Consider the following 8,119-nt stretch of genomic DNA (forward strand, 5'->3'; position numbering starts at 1 on the left):
GCCCCGCCCTGACCTAGGGGCCTGGGCGGCCACTTGACTATTGACGCAGCCCCTGCTAAAGGGCCGGAGCCCCTAACAGTGTGTTTGCTGTCCCATACTACCGTACTGTAATTGCCCTTTTCTGAACCTTTTCTAGTGCTAGAATATCTTTTTTGAGGCAGACCCCAGACTGACGGCGAGCTAGAGCAAGGCGGGAATACCCCACAGCCCCGCCGAGGGACGAACCTCAGGCGAGCCCTCTTACACCCCCTCAAACTGAATTTGAGACTATTGGTCCTTGTTCTGTCATCTTCCACCACTGAGAACAGTCTAGATCCATCCTCTTTGGAACCCCCTTTCAGGTAGTTGAAAGCAGCTATTAGGATGAGGCCCTGTTCTAGCAGTTGAGGTGTGAAAACCAAGGAAGGAGAAACTGCTCCAGGATTAAACACAGACTCTTTGCTGTTTCAATTGATCTGCGGAATTGGTATGAGCATCCAATCCAACATCTAGGGTGCTGTATTATGAAATGCAAGGACCCAGAATAGGATTTAGAAATCATTTTGTAAAACCAACTTGTGAACTCCTAGTGCGATGCTGTGGCTGAAAGGACTGATGTCATCCTTTGATGCACAAAAATAGGAGCAGTGAGTTGGAGCTGGGGAAGGATATTACCTCTGCACATGGGATTGGTGAAACCGACTGCGTCCAGGTCTGGGGTCCACATTTCAAAAAGGCTGTTGAAAAATTTGAGAGGGTGCAGAAAAGAGCCACAAAAATGACTGGAAGCTGGAGAAACTTGAAGAGTTTCATCTATTTATCTTCTCAGAAAGATGATGAAGTGGAGACTTTCCTAGGGAGGAAACCATGTGTTGTAACGGGCTCTGTAATCTAGCAGAGAAAGGCAGAGCAAGCCCCATGGCTGGTAGCTGAAGCCAGACAAATTCCAGCTGGAAAAAATGGCCAAATATTTACCATGGATGTGATTAACTGTTGGGACACACTGGGAAGGGAAATGGTGGATTCTCCAGCTCCCCATGTCGGCAGATCCAGACTTAATGCTTCTCTGGAAAATCTGCGCTGCAAAAAGGCACGAAACAATTGTTTGCCGTTGCTCTGATGGAAGGAGGGGCGACTGACGACATGGCTTACAGGGAATTAAAATCAACAACAGGGGAGGCTTTGCATTAAGGAGAAACACAAACCACTGTCATAGAGAGTGGCCCCCTCAAGGACTGAACTCAAAACCCTGGGTTTAGCAGGCCGTTGATTTAACAAAACAAATCAGGTCAATTTCTTGTTTTGATCCATCTATCTTTTACATCTTAGGCTGGCAGTAGACAGTGCAGTACGACTGCAAGCCATCATCATCTCCTGGTCGCTCACCAGAAGACTGTACCGTACAACTGCTAGCCATCATCATGTCCTGGCTGCTCACCAGAAGACTGTGCAGTACAACTGCTAGCCATCATCATCTCCTGGCCACTCACCAGAAGACTGTGCAGTACAACTGCTAGCCATCGTCATGTCCTGGCTGCTCACCAGAAGACTGTGCTGTACAACTGCTAGCCATCATCATCTCCTGGCCACTCACCAGAAGACTGTGCCATACAACTGCTAGCCATCATCATCTCCTGGCTACTCACCAGAAGACTGTGCCATACAACTGCTAGCCATCATCATCTCCTGGGTGCTCGCCAGAAGATGGTGCAGTACGACTGCTAGCCATCATCATGTCCTGGCTGCTCACCAGAAGACGGTGCAGTACGGCTGCTAGCCATCGTCATGTCCTGGGTGCTCGCCAGAAGACAGTGCAGTACGACTGCTAGCCATCGTCATGTCCTGGGTGCTCGCCAGAAGATGGGAATAACCTGGTTGAGTCACTCCCATATTTGCCCAGGAGCCCCTGACTGACCTCACTGAGGTCGACTAAAAGAGCACCCAGGAATACGATGACGATGGCTACCAATTGTAATGCACTGTCTGCTGCCAAAAGGCAATGAACTGCTGCTGTGTAGCAATGCAGTCCCATGTCTGCCAGCACCCAGGAGACGTACAGTGACAGTGAGCTGAGCGGGCTCCATGCTTGCCCTGCTATGGTGTCTGTTCAGGTAACCCAGGAAAAAAGGTGTGACACCATCATCTGCCGTTGCTTTCAGAGAGGGAGGGAGGGAGAGAGGGGCCTGATGACATGCACCCAGAACCACCCATGACACTGTTTTTGCCCCACCAGGCATTGGGATCTCAACCCAGAATTCCATTGGGCAGCAGAGACTGCAGGAACTGTGGAATAGCTACCCACAGTTACACACAACTGCCCACAGTGCAACGCTACAGAAATCGACGCTCACCTCGGTACTGTGGACACAGTCCGCCAACTTAATCCACTCAGAGCAGGTCTCGGCAACCTTTCGGAAGTGGTGTGCCCAGTCTTCAGTTATTCACTCTGACTGAAGTTTTCGCGTGCCGGTAATACATTTTAACATTTTTAGAGGTCTCTTTCTATAAGTCTATACTATATAACTAAACTATTGTTGTATGTAAAGTAAATAAGGTTTTTTAAAAGTTTAAAAAGCTTCATTTAAAATTAAATTAAAATGCAGAGCCCCCTGGACTGGTGGCCAGGACCCAGGCAATGTGAGTGCCACTGAAAATCAGCTCGTATGCCGCTTTCGGCACCTGTGCCATAGGTTGCTTACCCCTGACTTAGAGCATTTTGTGTGGGGAACGCACAATCGACTGTATAAAAATGATTTCTAAAAACACGACTTCTATAAATTTGACCTAATTTTCTAGTGTAGACATACCCTAAGTTAAGGATCATTAGGTGAGACAGAAAGCATTGCTAGGCACTTAAAAGATCGGAAGCAAAGGGTAGGAATAAATGGTGAGAATGGAGACAGGTAAATAGCGGTGTCCCTGGGTCTGTCCTGGGACCAGTCCTATTCAACACATTCATAAATGACTGGGAAAAGGGGTAAACATTGAGGTGGCAAAATTTGCATATGATACAAAACTACTCAAAATAGTTAAGTCCCAGGCACAGTCTGAAGAGCTGCAAAAGGAACTCTCAAAACTGTGACTGGGCAACAACATGGAAAATGAAAAGCAATGTTGATAATGCAAAGTAATGCACACTGGAAAACATAATCCCAACTATACATATAAAATCATGGAATGTAAATTAGCTGTTATCACTCAAGAAAGAGATATTGGAGTCATTGTAGATAGTTCTCTGAAAACATCCACTCGATGTGCAGCGGCAGTCAAAAAAAGCAAACAGAATTTTGGAATCATTAAGGAAGGGGTAGATAATAAGACAGAAAATATCATAATGCCTCTCTTGAATACTGCGTGCAGATCTGGCCACCCCACATCGAAAAAGATATATTGAAATTGGAAAAGATTTAGAAAAGGGCAACAAAGATGATTAGGAGTATGGAATGGCTTCTGTAGGAGGAGAAATTAATAAGCCTGGGGCATTTCAGCTTGGAAAAGAGATAACTAAGGGGGGATATGTTTGAGGTCTATAACCTCATGATTAGTGTGGAGCGATTAAATAAGGAAGTGCTATTTACTCCTTCTCATAATACAAGAACTATGGGTCACCAAACGCAATTAATAGGCAGCTGGTTTAAAACAAACAAAAGGAAGTGTTTATTCACACAAGGTACCGTCAACCTTTGGAACTCTTTGCCAGATGATGTTGTGAAGTCCAAGGCTATAACAGGGTTCAAAACAAGAACTATATAAATTCATGGGGCAGATAGGTCCATCAATGGCTTTTAATCAGGATGGGCAGGGACATCGTCCCTAGCCTCTGTTTGCCAGAAGCTGGGGATGAGCGGCAGGGAATGGATTACTTAATTATTTCCTGTTCTATTCATTCTGTCTAGAGCACCTGGCATTGGCCATTGTTAGAAACAGGATAGTGGCTAGATGGACCTTTGGTCTGACCCAGTATGGCATTCATATGTTCTTATTTTCAGTAAGTGATTCAGGAAAGATGCCTCTGCACTCCTGAACACCAGGAGAAAACTTTAAGTCCCTTTATGAGCAAAGATCCAGAGCAGCCTGTTCTGTATCTATTTGGTCCTCACCCCGTATATGATGGGGTTCAGCATGAGAGGCACCAGGAGGTACATATTGGCAATGAGAACATGGAAATGTGGGGCCACATTGTGGCCAAATCGGTGTGTCAGGATGGAGAAGAGACCGGGGATGTAAAAGGCTAAGATGACACAGAGGTGGGAGACGCAGGTCCCAAAAGTCTTGAGTCAGGCATCCTTTGTGGTGAGGCCTATGATAACCCTGAGAATTTGAGTATAGGACACAGCAATAAAAAACACATCCAGACCTGCGGTGAAGAATACCAAAGACAGACCATAGTAATTACTGGCACTAATGTCAGCACAGGCCAACTTGACCACAGCTATGTGATCGCAGTAGGTATGGGGGATGATGCTGGTTCTGTAATAGGGGCACCGCCACACCAGGAAGGGATTGGGTAGTACGAGTAAGCTCCTGCGTAGTACTACAGTGAGACTGATTTTGGCCACCATGGGGTTTGTCAGGGTGGTGGAATGTCTCAGGGGATCGCAGATGGCTACATACCTATCCAAAGCCATGGCCACAAAGATCCCAGATTTCATTGCTGAGAAGCAGTGAATGAAGTACATCTGCATGAGACAGGCACTGAAATTGATCTCCCTGGAATTGAGCCAGAAGATGCTCAGTGTTTTGGGAACAGTGGTCGTGGACAGGACCAGGTCGGTGACGGCCAGCATGCAGAGGAAATAGTACATAGGCCCATGGAGGCTCGGCTCTATCCTCACAATGAACAGGATGGTGAAGTTCCCCAAGATGGCTATGGCGTACATGGTGAAGAAGGGGATGGAGATCCAGACATGGGCCACTTCCAGGCCAGGAATTCCCAGTAGGATGAAGGTGGAGGGGTTGTTGAAGTCAGTTGTGTTGGAATCTGACATGGAGTAGGGGAGAAGGTGTCCAACTCTGAGGCAGAACGGTGTCTCCTGCATGTACTGTATGTTCCCCTGATTTCCTGTATGTGCCCAGGCTCTAGGGTGATGGTCGCAGTACAAATGCCTGAATGAAGAGACAATGTTAATATGAGACACTGCATGTGCTACTGGAAACTGTTCTCGTGGGACAAACAGATTGGTCACACTTCACACACTGAAAATGACATTTTTGTTATTCAGAGAAATTAATTATGAAATAATGATCATACTTATGCAAATTCCATATTTTATTGTGCTCCATGTGTGGGAAATGATAATAGGCACCAACAGGAAACACTAGGGTAGATATGCCTTATAATAGGAGGGAGAATAAACTGCTTTGGATCTGTGTTCAGTTATGGTGACCCAGTCTCTATAGAGGATCATATAATATCAGGCTTGGAAAGGGCCTCAGGAGATCATCTAGTCCAACCTCCTGCTCAAAGCAGGGAACATTCCCAGATTTTTTTTTTATTAAACCCCAAGTTCCCTAAATAGCCCTCTCAAGGATTGAACTCACAAGCCTGGGATTAGCAAGCTAATCCTCAAACCACTGAGCTATCCCTCCATAGTAGTAGATAGAAAGGGGATTTCCAAGAAACTCTATGAGACTAGGGGAGGCTGCCCTATGTAGAAAGACTGGAAAGATTTGGACTGTTTCATTTAGAGAAGAGATACATAAGGGGGCATATGATAGATGAGAGGAAAATAAAGAATGGAACAGTTTACATTCCAATGGACAGAGAGAGAACAGTTCCCAACCAGTAATATCTAGAGATACTTAGTGCTTCCAAAGGCTAAATCCGCAAAGCTGAGGAAATCATCAGTAAAACTGATGGTGAAGAATTTTTCAGAGAGAAAATGGGAATGAAACTTGGGAGTTCTTTAAGATGAGTATATTAAATAGCTGTAAAAAGCAACAAAGAATCCTGTGGCACCTTATAGATTAACAGATGTATTGGAGCATAAGCTTTCAGGGGTGAATACCCACTTCGTCAGATGCAAGTCATGGAAATTTCCAGGGGCAGGTATGTATATGCAAGCAAGAATCAGTCTAGAGATAACAAAGTTAGTTCACTCAGGGAGGATGAGGCCAGTTTGGCTGATGTACATAGCAGAGGGGCATATCTGGCACATGATGATGTATATAACATTGGTGGCCGTGCAGGCAAATGAACAGGTGATGTTGTAGCTGATCTGGTTAGGTCCTGTCATGGTGTCGCTGGTGTAGATATGTGCATGCAACAAACTTCGATGCCAACTCTGCGCACATATCTACACCAGCAACACCATGACAGGACCTAACCAGATCAGCCACAACATCACCCATCCATTCGCATGCACGTCCACCAATGTAATATACACCATCATGTGCCAGAAATGCCCCTCTGCCATCTACATCGGCCAAACTGGCCTCATCCTCCCTGAGTGAACTAACCTTGTTATCTTTAGACTGATTCTTGCCTGCACATTTATACCTGGTTGTGGAAATTTCCACTGCATACATCTGACAAAGAGGGTATTCGCCCCCGAAAGCTCACGCTCCAATATGTCTGTTAGCCTGTAAGGTGCCACAGGACTCTTTGTCGCTTTTTACAGATCTAGACTAACATGGCTACCCCTCTGATACTTGATTAAACAGCTAAAAAGCCATGATACCACAGTCATGAATATAGACAAATTTGGCTAAAAACCCACTCCAGTGGCAAAGTGAAGGCAGCTATTGTGGGGCAGGGAAAAGCAATATATAAAATATATAAAAATGGGGGGAAATCGAGAATATAGATAGCAAGAACGAGAAATTGGAAGTTATGATTGATAAAGGGCATTAAAGATATCAGGGAAAAATCCTTGCTTGGATGTTATTAAGTATTTTAACAACAAAAGAAATCCTATAAAAGGTTTAGGCAAAATTCTAGAGGGAGAAAGGAAACTTGTTAATGTTGCAGAAAAGGTAGATATATTTCATATATATTTTTGTTCTGCACTTGGAAAGAAGCAATATGATGTACTCATACCACATGAGGTGATGACACACTTTAATGTTCTCCATCAGCAATCATGGAGAACATTAAAGAGCATCTACATAGAACCTTAGAATTACAAACACCAGAGTTACGAACTGACCATCAACAACATGTCTCCTTTGGAACCAGAAGTGCAAAATCAGGCAGCAGCTAAAGGGAAAGTTTTAAACAATTGAAATTTAATGAAAAAATGGAAAAGTTGACATGGGATTACTTCAGAAAAAGTCTAGTAATATAATTAATGCTTATCAATAACATGGTTTATGGAGAAGGTGTCTTGTCATATAAACCTGATTTCATTCTTTAATTAGAGTACATATTTGGTGGATCGAGAGAACTGTGCAGATGTGATAGACTTTGATTTCTCTGAGACATTTGACTAAGTAAGGGAAAACACTCAGATAAAAAATGAATTCTCTACTATCTCAGTACCACATACATTAAATGAAATAAAATCTGGCCACCTAACAGATCCCATAAAGCAGCTGACAATGGGATGTTGTCAGCAAATGCAGCTGTTTCCAGTGGGGTTCTGCAGGGATCACTTGTTGGCTCAATGTTATTCAATATTTTCACCAATGATCTGGAAACAAATATAAAATAACCGCAGATAAAATTTGTGCATAATCCAAATATCGGCAGAGCGGTTACAATGAAGTGGCCAGGGCAGCACACCGATTGATCTAGAGTGTTTGGTGAGCTGGGCCATGCAAACAAAATATTTTAATACAGTTAGATGCAAAGTGATCCTCTTGGAACAGAGAATGCAGGCAAGACCCATAGATGGGGGCACAGTATTATGGAAGGCAGGGACTGTGAAAATGATTTAGGGCTCACTGTGGATAACCTAATCATTGTAGCTCCCAGTGCAATGCTGTGGCCAAAAGCACTGATGTGATCCTTGGATGCATAAACAGGGGGTTGGTGAGTTGGAGCAGGGAAGGATTTTACCTCTGCACCTGGCATTGGTGAAACTGACTGTGTCCAGTCCCGGGGTCTACATTTCAAAAAGGATGTTGAAAAATTGAAGCTAGTGGAGCAAAAAGCCACATAAATGAACCAGGGCTGAAGAAAATTACAGAGTGTGAGAGA

The 8,119-nt window shown here is 44.3% G+C and overlaps 1 pseudogene; it reads right to left on the reverse strand.

The window, feature by feature from the left end:
* Positions 1 to 4,019: 4,019 nt before the first annotated feature.
* Positions 4,020 to 4,952, reverse strand: LOC115643055 (annotated as a pseudogene).
* Between the last annotated feature and the right edge of the window lie 3,167 nt (positions 4,953 to 8,119).

This window comes from Gopherus evgoodei, unplaced genomic scaffold (genome assembly GCF_007399415.2).
Source record: "Gopherus evgoodei ecotype Sinaloan lineage unplaced genomic scaffold, rGopEvg1_v1.p scaffold_50_arrow_ctg1, whole genome shotgun sequence".
NCBI lineage: Eukaryota > Metazoa > Chordata > Testudines > Testudinidae > Gopherus > Gopherus evgoodei.